Raw genomic sequence first — 19,260 nt, 5'->3', positions numbered from 1 at the left:
CTTCTAGGCCAAATAGAAAATGGATGCTCTGCTACATTTTAAAAAAAGGCTTGGGTGAGAGTGGAGAAAGATGGCCAAATAGAAGCCTCCAGATCTTCCTCCCTGTAGGAACACCAAATTGTCCACACAGAAGAGCACCTTCATAAGAACCACACTTCAGGGGAGTGGTCACAGTACCTGGTTTTAACTCCATATCAATGAAGGAGGCACTGGAGAGGGTAGGAAGAGAGTTTTGAATTGCGATGTCATCACTCACCCATCCCCCTGCGGTGGTGGTGTGCCAGAGACAGAGAACGTGTGCGCTGGGGGAGACAGCACAGTGACTGTGGGACTTTGTACTGGAACTCAGTGTTGCCGTGTCACAGTCACAACCACACCAGGCAGAACTCAACCAGTGCCCATGGAGGGAACATTTAGACCAGCCCTGGACAGAGGAGCACCCATCCCAGTGTTCAGAATCTGAGTTCTGACAAGCCCCCACCGTGGGCTAAAGTGCTCTGGGGTCCTAAATAAACTTGAAGGCTGCCTCAGACGCAAGGGCTACAACTCCTGGGCAAGTCGTGGTGCTGTGCGTGGCCTAGAGCCACTGGACTTGGGGTGCACACAACCCAGTGAGGTACCAGCTGGTGCAGCTACGGGGGCTGTGTCACTCCTCCCTCAACCCTAGGCAGCACAACTCACAGCTCCAAAAGAGACTCCTTGTTTCCACTTGAGGAGAGGAGAGGGAGGCGTACAGAGGATTTTCTCTTACAACTTGGTTAACTGCTCAGCCAAAGTAGGACAGAGCTCTAGGCAGAGTCATGAGGCCCCATTCTAAGCCCTAACTCCCAGAGGACATTTCTAGACACACCCTGGGTCAAATGAAAACCCACTGCCTTGAGGGGAAGATCCCGGTACTGGAAGGATTCATCATCTGCTGACTGCAGAGCCCTTGGGCCGTGAATAATCAGCTGTGGTACCCAGGCAGTACATTTGGGCCTTAGGTGAGACTCAGAGCTGTCTCGGCTTCAGGTCTGACCCAGTACAGTCCCAAGCATGCCTGTGATCCTGCCTCCCAGCCCTCGGAAGCTCAGGACAGAGAGAGAGAGACTCCGTTTGTTTGGGAGAAAGTAAGAGAAAGAAAGCAAAAGTCTGCCTGATAATCCACAAAATTCTTCTGGATCGTATCCAAGACTACCAAGCTGATACTTCTGTCAGTGTGCAAGAGCCATGAAATTGCCGGGCTTTGAGTGCCCCCTTATGCAGATATGGCTGTAGGGATTAAAAACTTAGATCACAACACCAACGTCCCTTTAGATACCTCGAACACCTTCCCAACAAGGATGAGAACAGAGATTTTAGAGAATCCAGTAAATATCTAACTCAGACACCAACAAACGTCCAAAAGCATCAAGACCATCAAGGAAAACATGACCTCAGCAAATGAACTAAATGAGGCCCCAGGGACCAGTCCTGGAGGGTTAGGGCTATAGGTGACCTTCCTGACAAAGAATTCAAAATCGTTGTTTTGGAAAAATTCAGTGAAATTCAAGATAGCACAGAGAAGACAAACAGAACCCTATCAGATAAACTTAACAATGAAATTGGAATAACTGAAAACAATCATGCAAAACCTCTGGAGTTGAAAAATGTAACTGACCGCCACAGAATGCCTCAGACAATCTTGACAGCAGAGTTGACCAAGCAAGGCAAATAATTAGTGAGCTTGAACGCTGCCTATTTGAAAACATGCAGTCAGGGGAGACAAAAGAAAAAAGGATTTTTAAAATGAAGCTCACCTACGAGATCTAGAAAATAGTTTTTAAAGGACAAATCTAAGATTTATCACCCTTAAAGAGGAGGCAGAGCGAGAAAGAAAGGGGTAGAAAGTTTACTCGAAAGGATAATGATGACTTCTCGAACCTAAAGAAAGATATCAATGTTCAAGTATAAGAAGGCTTTGCAACACTAAACAGGTTCAACCCAAAACACCTAAGACATTTAATAATCAAACTCCCAAAGGTCAGGAATAAAGAAAGGATCCTAAAAGCTGCAAAAGAAAAGAAACAAACAACATACACAGGAGCTCCAGTACATTTGGGAGCAGAATTTTCAGTGGAAACTTTACAGGCCAGGAAAGAGTGGCATGGTTACTTAAAGTGTTAAAGGAAAGAAACCCTTTATTCTGAAATTGTATATCCAACAAAAATACATTTCAAATATGAAGGAAAAATACTTTCCCAGACAAACAAAAGCTAAGGATTCCATCAACACCGAACTGTCCTATAAGAAATGCTAAAGGGATTTCTTCAGTCTGAAATAAAAGAATGAAAATGAGCAGTAAGAAATCCTCTGAAGGTATAAAACTCATTGGTAGTAGTAAGTACACAGAAAAACACAGAATATCATAACACTGTAATTGTGGTGCATAAACTACTCATATCTGGAGTTAAAAGACTAAAAGGTAAACTGATCAAAAATGGTAACTACAACAACCTTTCACGACACAGACAGTAGTAAAGTAAGATATAAACAGAAACAACAAAAAGTTAAAAAGTAGGGGGATGAAGCTAAAGTGTAGAGTTTTTATTAGTTTTCTCTGTGCTGGTTTGTTTGTTTATGCAATCAATGTTGTCATCCATTTAAAATAATGGATTATAAGATGTTATTTGCAAGACTTATTATAACTTCAAATCAAAAAATATAGAAGAGATACACAAAAAAATAAAAAGCAAAAAATTAAAACCACCACCAAAGAAAATCACCTTCACTTAAAAAAAAACAGTAAGGAAAGAAATAAGAAAGAAAAGACCACAAAACAATCAGAAAACAAATAACAGAATGGCAAGGGTACATTCTTACCTATCAATAATAACATTGAGTGCAAATGGACTAAACTCTCCAATCAAAAGACACAGAGTGGGCAAATGGATTTTTTTTAAAAAGACCCAATCATCTGTTGCCTACAAGAAATACACTTCACCCATAAAGACAAACATAGACTAAAAATAAAGGGATAGAACAAGATAGTCCAGGCAAATGGAAACCAAAAAAGAGCCACAGTAGCTGTACTTATATGAGACAAAATAGACTTCAAGACGAAGCTACCAAAAGAGATGAAGAAGGTCATCATGAAAAAGGAGGGTATTAAGCAAGAGGACAACAGCTGTAAATATATACGTATATTAAGCAAGAGGACAACAGCTGTAAATATATACGTACCCAACCCGACACTGGAGCTTTCAGATAGAGAAACGAATTTTATTAGAGTTAAAGCAACAGACAGAACCCAATACAATAACAGCTGAAGACGTCCACATGCCACTTTCGGCACTGAACAGATGATCTAGAGAGAAATTCAACAAAGAAACAACAACCAAGCTGCACTAGTGACCAAGTGGACCTAACTGACATTTACAGAACATTTCATTCAGTGGCTATGGAATCTGCATTCTTCTCCTCAACACAAGAATAATTCTCAAGAATGGACCATACCTTATGGCAACAAAACACATCTTTAAAAATTCAAAAACAAATTGAAATTATATCAAGTAATTTCTCTGACCACGATAGAATAAAACTAGAAATCAATAACTGGGAAAATTTTGGAAACTATACAAACACATGGAAATTAAACAATATTATCCTGAATGACCAGTGGGTCAATGAAGAAATTAAGAAGAAAATTTAGAAATTTCTTGAAACATAATTATGCAAACACAACATAGCAAAAGCAGTACTAAGAGGAAAGTTTATAGTTGTAAACACCTACATCAAAAAAAGAGAAAACCCTCAAACAATCTAATGATGCATCTTAAAGAACTAGAAAAGCAAGAGCAAACCAAACCCAAAATTAGTAGAAGAAAAGAAATAAAAAAGATCAGACTCGAAATAATTGAAGTTGGAATGAAGAAAACAATACAAAAGATCAATGAAACAAAAAGTTGGTTTTTGAAAAGATAAACTGAATTGACAAAGCTTTATCAAGACTAAGAAAAAAAAAAGAAAAGACCCAAATAAATAAAATCAGAGATGAAAAAGGAGACATTACAACTAATACTGCAGAAATTCAAAGGATCATTAGAGGCTACTATGAGGAACTGCATGCCAGTAAATTAGAAACCCCAGAAGAAGTGGATAAATTCCTCGACACATAGAACCTACGAAGACTGAACCATGAAGAAATCCAAAACCTGAACAGATCAGTAACAAGGAATGAGTTTGAAGCTGTAATATGGTCTCCAAGCAAAGAAAAGCCTGGGACTTGATCACTTCGCTGCTGCATTTTACCAAATATTTAAAGAAGAACCTTACTCAAACTATTCCACACAAAAAAAAATAGAGGAGAAGGAAATACTTCCAGATTCATTCCATGAAGCCAGTATTACCCTAATACCTAAACCAAAGACACATTTCAAAAAAAAAAAAAAAAACAAAAAAAACTACAGGCCAATATCCCTGATGAACATTAATGCAAAAATCATCAACAATCAATAAATGGTGCTGGGAAAACTGCATAACCACACGCAGAATGAAACCAGACTCCTATTTCTTGTCATACCTAAAAGTCACATGAAAATGGATTAAAGACATAAATCTAAGACCTCAAATTATGAAATGACTACAAGAAAACACTGGGAAAATACCCCAGGACATTGGATTGTGCAAAGGTTTCTTTAGTAATACCCCACAAGCACAGGCAACCCAAGCAAAACTGGAGTGATGGGATCACATCAAGTTAAAAAGCCTCCACACAGCAAAGGAAACAAGTAACAAAGTGAAGAGACAACCCACAGAATAGGAGAAAATATTTGCAAAGTATTCATCTGATAAGGGATTAATAATCAGAATATATAAAAAGCTCAAACAAGTCTGCAGAAAAAAACAAATTTGATCATCTGATTTAAAATAGGCAAATAGACGTAGCTCTGAATAGACATTTCTCAAAAAAGACACTCAAATGGCAAACAGGTACAGGAAAAGGTGCTTCGCATCACTGATCATCAGAGAAATGCAAATCAAAACTGCAATGAGCTATCATCTCTCCCTGGTTAGAATGGCTTTTCTCCAAAGGACAGGCAATAACAAATGCTGGCGAGGGTATAGAGAACAGGGGACCTTCACACACTGCTGGTGGAACTGTGAATTAGTACAACTATTAGGGAGAGCAGTTTGGAGGTTCCCTAAAAAGCTGAAAATAGAGCTATAATACAATACAGCAATCCCACCGCTAGGTTTACACCCAAAAGAAAGGTAATCAGTGTGTCAGATAGATATCTGCACTCCCATGTTTACTGCAGCACTGTTAACAATAGCGAACATTTGGAAGCAACCTAAATGTCCATCAACAGATGAATGGATTTTTAAGAATGTGGTACCTGTGCACAGTGGAGTACTATTCAGCCATGAAGAGTGAGATTCTGTCATACACAACAACATGGATGGAAATGAAGTCACTATGCTAAGTAAAATAAGACAGATACAGGAAGACTAACTTGGCATGTTCTCACCTATTTGTGGGAGCTAAAAATTAAAACAACTGAACCTATAGAGATAGAGGGTAGAACAATGGTTACCAGAAGAAAGTAACCATTGTTACTGAGAAGGAAATTGGGGTGGGGAGGGCAAGTGGAGACGGTTAATGAGTACAAAAATATAGTTAAGTAGAATGAATTAGATCTAGTGCTTGAGAGCACCATCGGGTAACTACAGTCAGCAATCGTTCATTGTACATTTAAAAATAACTAAGAGTATAACTGGATTATTTGTAACACAACGAAAGGATAAATACTTCAGGTGATGAATATCCCATTTACCCTGATGTGGTTATTATGCATTGTTTGCCTGTATCAAAATATCCTGTGTTCCCCATAAATACATACACCTGTGTACCCACAACAATTAAAAATTTAAAAAATAGAGAGATTTAATGGGTGCTGACTATGGCTGGACAGCAAGGAGCCTTATATCAAACACCAGTTTAGTTAGAAGACAGACTTTTGTCCACTATGAAAGGTGAAAACGTTTCTACATGGAAATACTGTGGTCACAGCAAAGATATTCCTCCCTACAATGAGCACAGAGTACTCACCACTCACCCACTCCTTTACCTGCCCACCACCATATCTTGGGTATTTTGTTCTTCCCAACAAAATCTTAAAAGACAGTAACTGGAATAGAATAAGGGTATTGTTACCGTGAAAGCAATTATCATGGGGCTTAATGTACTGTATCAGGGAGCCAATTACATTATATTTATACTCAAATGTTATGACAAAGAGCTTTATAACAAGGGTGAAGTAGTTATGAAGGCAAAATCCGTGTGATTATGCATTAATTACATGCACTGTGGATCACATGATAATTATGCTCAGAATTACCAAATAACTCTCAAGAATAATTATTATGCAATTTGTACATTTTAGATCTTATGGTAACGCTTTAGCACTTAGAACTATCCCATGCAATTATCCATAATTATCTAATCACTAAATATCATGTAATTACAGAGATATATTTTTATGCCCTGCACAAAAACACATTACCAAAATCTTCAAATCAGAATGGCTCTTTGTGTGTGTGTGTGTGTGTGTGTGTGTGTGTGTGTGTGTGTGTGTGTGAGGAAGTCCAGAACATGATAAGAACCACATATTCTGGATAGATTTAAAAGAAGAGCTCAATAGATACAAGCTATCTTCATAAAAACACAAATATTTTTTCACATGCAAATCTAGATTTTTTAAAATGTTATAGATGGCAAGATTAAAGCAATTGTCATATTTCTAAATCTCAAAAGCCTAAATGGCATTACCCGAAGTGAAAATTGATAGGAAAATTCACCATTAGGATTGCCTCCAACATGTCTAACCACTCTTGTTGTAATATATGACCTAGAGAATGGTTGCTGCAGAGAACAGGCCCCACACTCACTGTTACCCAATTTAGGATTAGATCTATTTAATAATAAACAAGTTTATCCCATTTGCCAAAGCAACTTAGAAACACCCACTATGAAATGTACTTTTGTTTATGTAGTTATTTCTGATTCATTCTCAGGAGTATCCTCAACTGAAAGCATATTTTCAATGTTAGTATGATATCTATTATCATGGATTTAGAAAATAAGCATATTTTAACCATGCCATTCCTAAAAGGGATTGCCTTAATATTAATATTTATCAGGAAACAGAAAATCAATAACACAAAAAGAACCTTTCATGAAAAAATCATTTTTAAATTTAACTTAAATTTAACAATTTTTATCTTAAAAGCACGTAAGTCTGAGTTACGTCAACTTTGGGATCTATGATAAGGGCTCAGTCCTTCCAGAACGACAGATGGCCAACTACTCAGAATCACCTGCACTGGGCAGCCTGAGAGAACCCTGTATACCTTAGCCCAGCCATCTCAGCCTTCCTGGAAGTGAGAAAAAACTGTGCTCTTAGATTTAGAAAACAAATGAAACAATGCATAGATACGGGAGTTTAGGCATCTCCTAAGAACGTCTGTTCATGGCATATCTTGGAGAAAATATAACCCTAGGAAGAAGAAATCCACTTCCAGAGATGACATACTTCTTCCCACTAAGTACAACTAAAATCTCTGAATGTACATAAAACAAGCATAAGACTCTGAAGGATGGCAATAAGAAGGCAGATCAGAGAGGGACCCAATGGTGGATTCCCTGGGTTTTCTTTTTGCCACATGTACCTCAGACTTGGAGTTAAAAAGGCCAGCAACCTAGAAACACCAATGTGTATACACACACACACATGCAAAACAACTAAAGCAGCTTCTCTCTAGTCAAGGAGTCAGAAAAGAATCAACTCAGAAAGACAGAAAAATAGTAGATATTAACAGCTCTACTCAAAGGAAAAAAGTATAGTCTCTCCCTACCCATGCCGACAAAGGCCAAGTGGGGGTCTAGACTTCCTCCCTCATGAGGCTGTAATCAGGCCTCCCGCCGGCACCACCAGTTAGTGTCAAAAAAGGCCAAGGAGTGATCCAGAACGTTCACCTCTATTAGGCTGTAACCACCACAACCCCTACATGTCAATGGAGACCATCTGAGAAGCTGAAACTCGACCCCTCTCCCTATCCGAGCAGTAAAAAGACCCCTCCCTCAGGTATCAACAGAGGCTTCCTGGGGAATCTAGACTTCCATCTCCACCTGTTAGTTACAAGGAATCAGCATCACTGACACTCCTTACCCTCAGAACAGCAGTGTCCAAAAAATAGACAGTTAAAATGCAAGGTTTAAATGAGATCCAGAGTCATGACATAATACAAAAATGTCCAGATTTCAACAGAAAATAACTGGTCATACAAAGAACAAAGAAGATCACAAACTAAATAGAAAAGAGACAATCCACAGAACTAACATTGAATGACCGAGATGTTAACATTGCCCGAGAAAGGTTTTAACGTGGCTATGATAAAAACGCTTCAGTGAGCAATTATGAACACGCTTGAAACAAATGAAAAAGTAGGATGTCTCAAAACATAGATGATATAAATAAAAGCTAAATGGAAATATGATTACTGAAAGATACAATAACCAAAATAAACAACTCAGTGGATGCACATAACAGAAGGATGGAGAGACAGAGGAAAGAATCAGCGAACTGAGGATAAAACAGAAGAAATTTCTCAATGCCAACAACACAGAGAAAAGAGTAAAAAATAAAATAAAAAATAAAGCTTCAGCAATTGGGGACTATAACCAAAGATATAATATTCGTGCTATCAGAGTTTCAAAGAGAGAAAGAAGACAGGAAGAAAGGTCTGAAAAGGTACCCAGAAAAATAATGGCAGAAACGTTCTCAATTTTAGAAGAAACATGAACCTAAAAATTTAAGAAGAAACATGAACCTAAAAATTTAAGAAGCTAAGCATACCCCAAACAAGGTAAACCCAAGTCTCCTCCAAGACACATAATAACCAAGTTTCTGAAAACCTACAAAGAAAAATCTTGACAGCAGCCAGAGAAAAATGACACCTTATCTACAAGGAAAACACAATTCAAATGACAGGGGATTTCTAATCAGAAACAATGGAGGCCACAAGGAAATAACACATTTTTCAAGTGCTTTCATTGTTCCCCTGCAAGAAAGACTTCTTCCCTAAGGACACGTTCTTCTATTTTGGCTGTCATGTATAACCCTGGATTAGGAGGCAAAAAATATTCTATGTTCATATCCCCATCTTTTTTTTTTTTAATAGCCAAAGATTTTTAATTTATTATTTCACCTGGAGATATTTTGATGCTACCATTATTTTAGTTGCATTTATTTATGCTTATTGTCCTTTTTTTGGATTTCATTAAAGCTTAGCCAACATACAACTCAAACGAATCAAGAACAAAAGCCTTTGTAAAAATGCTGTAACCATTTCAACTGGGAAACATGGCTGAGTCAGTGCAGCAAGCTGCCAAGCCCCACAGTGGCTTCATAGCTAATGCTGAAGCACTTGGCTCTGGTGGTTACTGTTCCAGGTCCTCCTACCTTTTTTTTCTTTTTTTTAATTGCATTTTAGGTTTTGGGGTACATGTGAAGAACATGCAAGATTGTTGCACAGGTACACACATGACAGTGTATTTGCTGCCTTCCTCCCCATCACCTACATCTGGCATTTCTCCCCATGTTATCCCTCCTCAACTCCATATCCCCCACTGTCCCTCCCCTAGTCCCCCCAAACAGACCCCAGAGAGTGATGCTCGCCTCCCTGTGTCCATGTGTTCTCATTGTTCAACATCTTCCTATGACTGAGAACATGCGGTTTTTGATTTTTTGTTCTTGTGTCAGTTTGCTGAGAACGATGGTTTCCAGATTCATCCAAGTCCCTACAAAGAACATGAACTCATCATTTTTTATGGCTGCATAGTATTCCATGGTGTATATGTGCCACATTTTCCCTGTTCAGTCTATCGCTGATGGGCATTTGGGTTGGTTCCAGGTCTTTGCTATTGTAAACAGTGCTGCAATGAACATTCGTGTGCATGTGTCCTTATAGTAGAACAATTTATAATCCTTTGGATATATACCCAGTAATAGGATTGCTGGGTCAAATGGAATTTCTATTTCTAGATCCTTGAGGAATCACCACACTGTCTTCCACAATGGTTGAACTAATTTACACTCCCACCAACAGTGTAAAAGTGTTCCTATTTCTCCACATCCTCTCCAGCATCTGTTGTCTCCAGATTTTTTAATGATTGCCATTCTAACTGGTGTGAGATGGTATCTCAATGTAGTTCTGATTTGCATTTCTCTAATGACCAGTGATGATGAGCATTTTTTCATATGTTTATTGGCCTCAAGTATGTCTTCTTTTGTAAAGTGTCTGTTCATATCCTTCACCCACTTTTGAATTGATTTGTTAGTTTTTTTCTTGTAAATCTGTTTTAGTTCTTTATAGATTCTGGATATCAGCCCTTTGTCAGATGGGTAGATTGCAAAAATTTTTTCCCATTCTGTTGGTTGCCGGTTTACTCTAATGACTGTTTCTTTTTGCTGTGCAGAAGCTGTGGAGTTTGATTAGGTCCCATTTGTCTATTTTGGCTTTTCTTGCCAATGCTTTTTGTGTTTTGGTTCATGAAGTCCTTGCCTACACCTATGTCCTGAATGGTTTTGCCTAGGTTTTCTTCTAGGGTTTTTATGGCGTTAGGTCTTATGTTTAAGTCTTTACTCCATCTGGAGTTAATTTTAGTGTAAGGTATCAGGAAGGGGTCCAGTTTCTGCTTTCTGCACATGGCTAGCCAATTTTCCCAACACCATTTAATAAACAAGGAATCCTTTCCCCATTGCTTGCTTTTGTCAGGTTTGTCAAAGATCATATGGTTGTAGATATGCGGTGTTGCCTCCGAGGCCTCTGTTCTGTTCCATTGGTCTACATCTCTGTTCTGGTACCATGCTGTTTTGATTACCGTAGCGTTGTAGTACAGTTTGAAGTCCAGTAGTGTGATGCCTCCCGCTTTGTTCTTTTTGCTTACAACTGACTTGGTTATGCGGGCTCTCTTTTGGTTCCACATGAAGTTTAAGGTGGTTTTTTCCAGTTCTGTGAAGAAAGTCATTGGTAGCTTGATGGGGATAGCATTGAAGCTGTAAATTACTTTGGACAATATGGCCATTTTCACGATATTGATTCTTCCTCACCATGAACATGGAATGTTTCTCCATCTGTTTGTGTCCTCTCTTATTTTGTTGAGCAGTGGTTTGTAGTTCTACTTGAAGAGGTCCTTTACGTTCCTTGTTAGTTGTATTCCTAGGTATTTTATTCTCTTTGTAGCAATCATGAATGGCAGTTCATTTTTTATGCGGCTCTCTTTAAGTCTGCTATGGGTGTACAGGAATGCTTGTGATTTTCGCACATTGATTTTGTATCCTGAGACTTTGCTGAAGTTGCTTATCAGTTTCAGGAGATTTTGTGCTGAGATGATAGGGTCTTCTAGATATACAATCATGTCATCTGCAAATAGAGACAATTTGACTTCCTCCTTTCCTATTTGTATACGCTTTATTTCTTTTTCCTGCCTGATTGCTCTGGCTAGAACTTCCAATACTATATTGAATAGGAGTGGTGGGAAAGAAAAACTCTTAAAAGCAGCTAGAGAGAAAGGGCAGGTCACTTACAAAGGGAACCCCATCAGGCTAACAGCAGATCTTTCAGCAAAAACCTAACAAGCCAGAAGAGACTGGGGGCCCTATTTTTAGCATCTTAAAAAAAGAAATTCCAATCAAGAATTTCATATCCCATAAAACTAAGCATCATAAGCAAAGGAGAAACAAAATCCATTTCAGACAAGCAAACACTAAGGGAATTTATTACCATTAAACCTGCCTTGCAAAGATCCTTAAGGAAGTGCTAAACATGGAAACAAAAGAAAGATACCTACCACCACAAAAACACAAATACATAGCTCAGTGGCACTATAAAGCAACTGTACAATCAAGTCTACGTGAAAACCAGCTAACAACACGCATGACAGATCAAATCCTCACATATCAATATTAACCTTGAATGTAAACAGGCTAAAAACCCACTTAAAATGCATAGATTGACAAGTTGGATAAAGATAAAGAAGCAAGGCTCAACTGTCTGCTGTCTTTAAGAACCCATGTCACATGTAATAACACCCATTGGCTCAAAGTAAAGAAATAGAGAAAGATCTGTCATGTAATGGAAAACAACACAGAGCAAGGATTGTTATCCTTATATTAGATGAAGCATATTTTAAACCAGCAATGATTAAACAGAACAAAGAGAGGCATTACGCAGTGAAAAAGAGTTTAATTCAACAAGAAGGCTTAACAAACCTAAATATTTATGCATCCAACATTGGGGCACCCATATTCATAAAACAAGTTCTTAGAGACCTAGGTGAATTTGAAGAGACATAGGTGAAGAGACGTCTTACACAACAGCAAAACTCTCATGAGATATAGGGAACATAAACACAATAACAGGGGGAGACTTCAATACCCCACTGACAGCATTAAACAGATCATAGAGGCAGAAAACTAACAAAGATATTCTCGACTTAAACTCCACCCTTGATCAACTGGATCTTCTAGACATCTACAGAATACCCAACAACAACAGAATATATATTCTTATCTGCACATGGCACATACTCTAAGATCAGCTACATGCCATAAAGCAAGTCTCAAAAAAATCCAAAGAAAATGGAAATCATACTAGCCACACTCTTGGCCCACAGTGTAATATAAACACAAATAAATAACAAGAAGATCTCTCAAAACTATCTAATTACATCAAAATTTAACATCTTGCTCCTGGACGACTTTTGTGTAAAGAATGACATTAAGGCAGAAATCAAAAAATTCTTTGAAACTAATGAAAACAGAGACATAATGTACCAGAATCTTTGGGACAAACAGCCAAGTAATGAGTGAACTCCCATTCACAATTGCTACAAAGAAAATAAAATACCTAGGAATATAACTTACAAGGGATGTGAAGGACCTCTTCAAGGAGAACTACAAACCCCTGCTCAAGGAAATAAGGGAGGACATGAACAAATGGAAGAACATTCCACGCTCATGGATATCATGAAAATGGCCATACTGCCCCAAGTAATTTATAGATTCAATGCTATCCTCATCAAGCTACATTGACCTTCTTCACAGAATTGGAAAAAATTACTTTAAATTTCATATGGAACCAAAAAGAGTCTGCATAGCCAAGACCATCCTAAGCAAAAAGAATCAAGCTCGAGGCATCATGCTGCCTGACTTTAAACTATACTACAAGGCTACAGTAACCAAAACAGCATGGTACTGGTACCAAAACAGATATATAGACCAATGGAACAGAACAAAGCCAAATGCAGAAGACTGAAATTTGACTCCTTCCTTTCTCCACATATAAAAATCAACTCAAGATGAATTAAAGATTTAAATGTAAGATCTAAAACCATAAAAACCCCAGAAAAAAAAATGTAAGACACACCATTCTGGACATAGGCCTTAGCAAAGATTTCTTGATGATGTCTCCAAATGCAACTGCAAGAAAAAAAAAAAAGACAAGTGGGATCTAATTAAACCAAAGCACTTCTGAATAACAAAAGCAACTATCAATAGGTTAACAGACAACCTACAGGATAAGAAAAAATATTTGCAAACTATGCATCTGTATTATTCCATTTCCATATCTGAGACTGGGTAAATGAAAAGAGCAAGAGGTTTAATGGACCCACAGTTCCATGTAGCTGGGGAGACCTCAAAATCATGATGGAAGGTGAAAAGAACACCTTACATGTCAACAGACAAGAGAGAACAAATGCCAAGCAGAAGGGGTTTCCTTCAAATTCATCAGATCTCATGAAACATATTCACCACATGAGAACAGTACAGGGAAACTGCACCCATGATTCAATTATCTCCTGCCAGGTGCCCTCCCGCAACACGTGGAAATTATGGAAGCTACAATTCAAGATGAAATGTGGGTAGGGACTCAGCCAAACCATAGCAGCATCCAACAGAAATTTAATATCCAGAATCTATAAGGAACTTAAATTATTCAACAAGTAAAAAACAACCCCATTAAGAAATGGGCAGGAGACATGAACAGACACTTCTTAAAAGAAGACATACAAGTGGCCAACAGACATATAAAAAATGTTCATCATTACTAACTATCAGAGAAATGCAAATCAAAACCAAAGTGAGAAACTATTTCACATGACTCAGAATGAATATTTTTTAAAAGTCAAAAAATAACAGATGTTGGCAAGGTTGCAGAGAACAGCGAATGTTTATACACTGCTGGTGGGAATGTAAAACAGTTCAGCTGATGTAGAAAGCAGTATGGAAATTTCTCAAGGAACTTACCACAGAACTACCATTCAGCTCAGCAATCCCATTATGGGTATATAGCCAAAGGAAAATAAATCATCCAACCAAGAAGAAACATACACTTGTACATTCATCACAGCATTATTCACAATAGCAAAGACATGGAATCAACCTAGATAACCACTGATGATGGACTGGAAAAAGGAAACATGGTACATATACACCATAGAATACTACACGGCCATAAAAGAATGAAATCAAGTCCCTTGCAGCAACATAGATGCAGCTAGAAGCCATCATTCTAAGCAAATTAATACAGGAACAGAAAACAAAATACTGCATGTTCTCACTTATAAGTGGAAACTAAACACTGAGTACACACTGATACAAAAATGAGGACAACAGATGCCGAGGACTACGAGAGGCAGACAGGTGGGAGGAATAGGTGGGTTGAAAAGCTACAAGATACTACACTCACTAGCTAGGTGGCAGGATCATTAGCACACCAAACGGTAACAACATACACTTTACCCATGCAAATGTATCCTCTAACCGAAAACAAAGTTGAAAGAAAAGTAAAAGAAGAAAGGAAAAGTCTCAAATCAATAAGCTAAATTTTTCAAGAATTTGTAAGAAAGGTGAGCACAATAAACCCAAACAAAGTAAAAAAATAAATAAATAACAAGGATAAGAAAAGAAATCAATGTAAATTAAGTGACAAAAAAATAGAGAAAATAAATGACAATGAAAACTGGTTCCTTGAAAAGATCAGTAAAATTGACAAATCTCTATCAAGACTGACAAAAAAAAAAAAAGGGAGAAGACACAAATTATCAACATAAGAAAAGAAACGGGAAATCACTAGTGACTCTGCAAACATCAAAAGGATAATCAGGGAATAAACCTGAGAACATAGATTAAATGGCTCAATTCCTTGAAATCCACAAACTACCTCAATTAATCCAATATGAAATCAATAATTTGAATAATTCTATACTATTAAGGAAGTTGAATTAATCATTAAATATCTACCCAGAAAGAAATAATCAGGCCCAGATGGTTTCACCAAAGAATTATACCAAACATTTAAAGAAGAATTAAAACAAATTTCACAAATCTCTTCCAGAAAATAGAAGAGGAGGAAACAGTTCCCAATTTATTTTATGTAGCTAATATTAACCTGACACCAAAAGCAGACAAAGACAGTAAAAAGGAAGAAACCTACAGACCAAAATCCCTCACAAATGTAGACACAAAAATCCTTTGCAAAATATTAGAAAATAAAATCTGGCAATATATGAAAATAACTGTACATCATGAGGTTTATTCCAGGAATGAAAGCTTGCTTCACTATTTCAAAGTGAATCAATGTAATACACCATATTAACAGGCTAAAGAAGAAAGAAAACTGCATGATTATAAATTCAACACTCAGTGAAAAGGAAAACTTTCAGAAAAATGGAAATCAAGGGGACCTTTATCAAGTTGATAATAAACATTTCACTATACTTAACAGTGAGTAACTAAAAGCTTTCACAAAGCAAGGATGTCTGCTCTCACCAATCTTATTCAACATGAAGCTGGAAGCGCTAGTGAGTGCAATAGGGCAAGATAAAAAATAAAAGGCATGCAGACACCAAGGAAGAAATTGAACTGCACCTATTTCCTATTTCCTGACTATCTACATAGAAAACCCCAAAGACTCAAAAAAAAAAAAAAAAAAAAAAAAACTCTCCTAAACCTAATAAGTTATTTTACTGTATACTAACAATGAACACATGAAAACTGAAATTAAAATACTATTTAAAACCACTCAAAAAATACTTTGGTGTAAATTTAACAAACTATATACAGGACTTATATGCTGAAACATACAAAATGGTGATGAAAGAAACCAAAGATCAAAATAAATGACAGACATACCATGTTCATAGATCAGAAATTTCAACATAATAATGATGTCAATTCTGCCCAAATTGATACAGAGGTTTAACATAATTCCTATAAAAATCCCAGGGAAATGCGTTGTAGATACAGAGAAGCAAGTTATATGGAAAAGCAAAGAAGCCAGAGTAGCTAAAACAATTTGGGAAAATAAAAATAAAGTGGGAGGAGTCATATATAATTTCAAATCTTATATAGGTACAGTAACCAAGGCTGTGTAGAATTGGTGAAGAGATAAACAAAAAATGCAATGGAATAGAAAACCCAGAAATAGAGCCAAGCAAAGATGTCCAAGTGCTTTTTGACAAAGATGCATAAACAATTCAATGGTGGGAAAATTTGCCTTTTCAACAAATGGTCCTGGAGCAACTAGACATCCACAGGCAGAAACAGGAAACTCTACTTAAGCCTCACAGTTCACAGAAAAGCAACTCATGGACATGAATATAAAAATGCAAAACTATAAAACTTTTAGAAAAAAGACATCAGAAAATCTTTGGAGGCTAGAGCTAGGCAAAAAGTTCCTAGACTTGAGACTAAATACCTTCTATGAAAAGAAAAATTGATAAATTGACCTTCATCAAAATTAAAAACTTTTCCTCTGTGGAAAGTCCCTCTTAAGAGCATGAAAAAAATGAGTGCAGATTTGGAGAACATATTTGCAAACGACGTATCTGACAAAGGACTAGTTCAGAAATATACACAGAACTCTCAAAACTAAACTTTAAAAACATTCAGTCAGAAAAAGAGTGAGAGATGAAAAGACGTTTCACCAAAGAGGATCTAGGGGATGGCAAATAACCACATGAAGAGATGCGGAACAGCATTAGCCATCAGGGAAACGCAAATTAAACCCACAGTGAGATCCGCCACGCACCTATCAGAAAGACGAAACCAATAAAAAACAATGGTAGCATCAAACTCCAGAAAGGATTCAGAAAAACTGAGTCACTCTTTTTTGTTTGTTTGTTTTGTTTTGCTGTGAATGTAAAATGTTACTCTGGAAAACGGTTCGAGACTTCCTTAGAAAACTAAACGTACACTTATCATAAGACACAAAAATTGAACCCCTGACCATTCACCCCAAAGAAATGAAGACTATGTTCACACAAAATCTTGTATATGAACGGAGGCCGGTTTTATTTATACTAAGCGTGCATCAGCAGGTGGATGGTTAAAATGTAGCCCCTCTCCATCACGGAGACCACTCTGCTGTGAAGGAAAGAACGGCTAGTACACATCGCTGCCTGGATGAACCTCCCTGGAACTGTGCTGAGTGAGGACGCCGATTCAAAAGGGCTACCTGCTGTATGATGTCATTCACACAACACCTGTATCACCAACTCCTGTGTGCTGTGGGAGGCGCATGTGGTGTGAGGGCAGCCACGGCCCATCTTCCTCCCATCGGCAGTCTAGCGTGGAATGCAGGTACATAATTAGCTAAGCTCCCAGTTAGGGTGCAGTCATTACATAATAAAGTTATGACCAAACTGCTAAGGGAATAAGAAATGAAGAGGTGAATTTGAGTTGGAAAGTTAAGAAAGCTTCATAGAAAAAAGTGGCATGTGAACGAAGACTGGGAAGGTCGGGATGGATGAGGGGAGGAAGCCTAAGGTCATGGAGCAGCATGGGAAGGGACGTGGGGCTGGGGGCTGAGAGGAGCGCTCTGGTGTATGACTTGGGATGGGGACGTGGGGCAGTGCAGGAACGGCGGGCGGGGGTTTGTAGTCACAGAGGACATGAAAGCCGTGGCAGGAAGCACAGGTGCATCTGTACACAGCAGGGACCAGTAAAAGCTTGCGTCGGACAGAAATATTACCCACCTGTGTCCTGGAAGGAGGATAAAAATGACAATATTAAAATTTTAAAAAAAATTAAAGACACATAGCCGTTTCTATTTGTCGAGCCTTAGCTCTGGGCCAGCACAATTCTAAGTCCTTCCTAGTTTAATCCTCAGGATTTGTGAATAATGAATTAAAGATAATAGGGAGAAGGGAAAGCACTTAATGAATTATAAAAATGGTTCATTAGAGAGATCACGAGGTTGTAAACTCAGAGAACACTAGTGTGGGTGGTTTGAGAAGCAGAGGCAGAGTTGGTAAAAATTAATAATCAGCATATGCAGGATTAGAGGGGAATAAGATGTCAAGGTTAACTGCAAGAGACGTTGCCGGGTTGCGGGGAAAAGAGGAAATCACAAAGGAGAGGAAGGCTGGGAACACAGCGGCTTGTGGGTGGGGCGACATTTGTTTCTTCCACAGCCGAACTCCGGGGTGGAGGAGATCCCTGTGGGAGTGGCAGGTGGAGAATGCCAGGGACGGGCTGCCGAGAGGGAGACCGAGGCCACAGAGGAAAGTGGTGGCAATGTGTGTGGTGGCCCGGGCTTCCAGGCAGCACGTCCACATGCAAGCAGGAAAGGGCACAGCGAGGACAGAAACCAAGATGCATGCTGCCGCGTACGAGGAACCAGGACAGCTGCCTCCCCAATCCCTTTTTTTTATGGTGTCCAAGAGTGAGATATGCATCGTGAAGTGAGACCTGGGGAAGTCCCACAGCACACCACTTGCCCCCGTCACGTGGGAGCCGCTCACGTACCACTGTGCCCTATTATGTCATGTTTATTCTCTTCTACGTGACTTTTTAAAATTTCTGGCTACAACACCCTAAAACTCTTTCAGGGTCATTAATTGGCTGCAGCTTGCTGTTTCAAACACACTGGATCCAGGTGACAGGCTGTTTGGAAGGAGAGGGCCGGGCTGACGAGCAGAGATGCAAAGGGTTGGGAGTGAAGCTGAAGATGACCGACTGCCAAGCCTGGCTCCAGTGGCCCCAGCTCTAGGAGGGGACCCTGGGCCACAGGGCAAACGGAGGCCACAGAGCTACTCATCCGAGAATGTGCTGTGCATGGATAAATGGGAGGAGGGAGGTCAGCTAGGAGAAGAGGGTATGAGAGAATGAAACAGCAGAAAGTCTGTCAAAGAGGACGGGACAGATCCTCCATCTCTTGGGAGAAAAGCAAGAC

The 19,260-nt window shown here is 38.6% G+C and overlaps 1 protein-coding gene across 2 annotated transcripts in view; it reads right to left on the bottom strand.

Moving 5' to 3' along the window:
* The window catches only part of PTPRN2 (protein tyrosine phosphatase receptor type N2), an 831,505-nt gene that overhangs the window by 618,834 nt on the left and 193,411 nt on the right, over nt 1–19,260 (bottom strand). The gene's annotated exons all lie outside the window — the stretch shown is intronic.

Source organism: Sapajus apella, unplaced genomic scaffold (assembly GCF_009761245.1).
Source record: "Sapajus apella isolate SASKATOON/1434 unplaced genomic scaffold, GSC_monkey_1.0 scaffold56, whole genome shotgun sequence".
NCBI lineage: Eukaryota > Metazoa > Chordata > Mammalia > Primates > Cebidae > Sapajus > Sapajus apella.
This window is presented reverse-complemented; position numbering and strand designations above follow the sequence as displayed.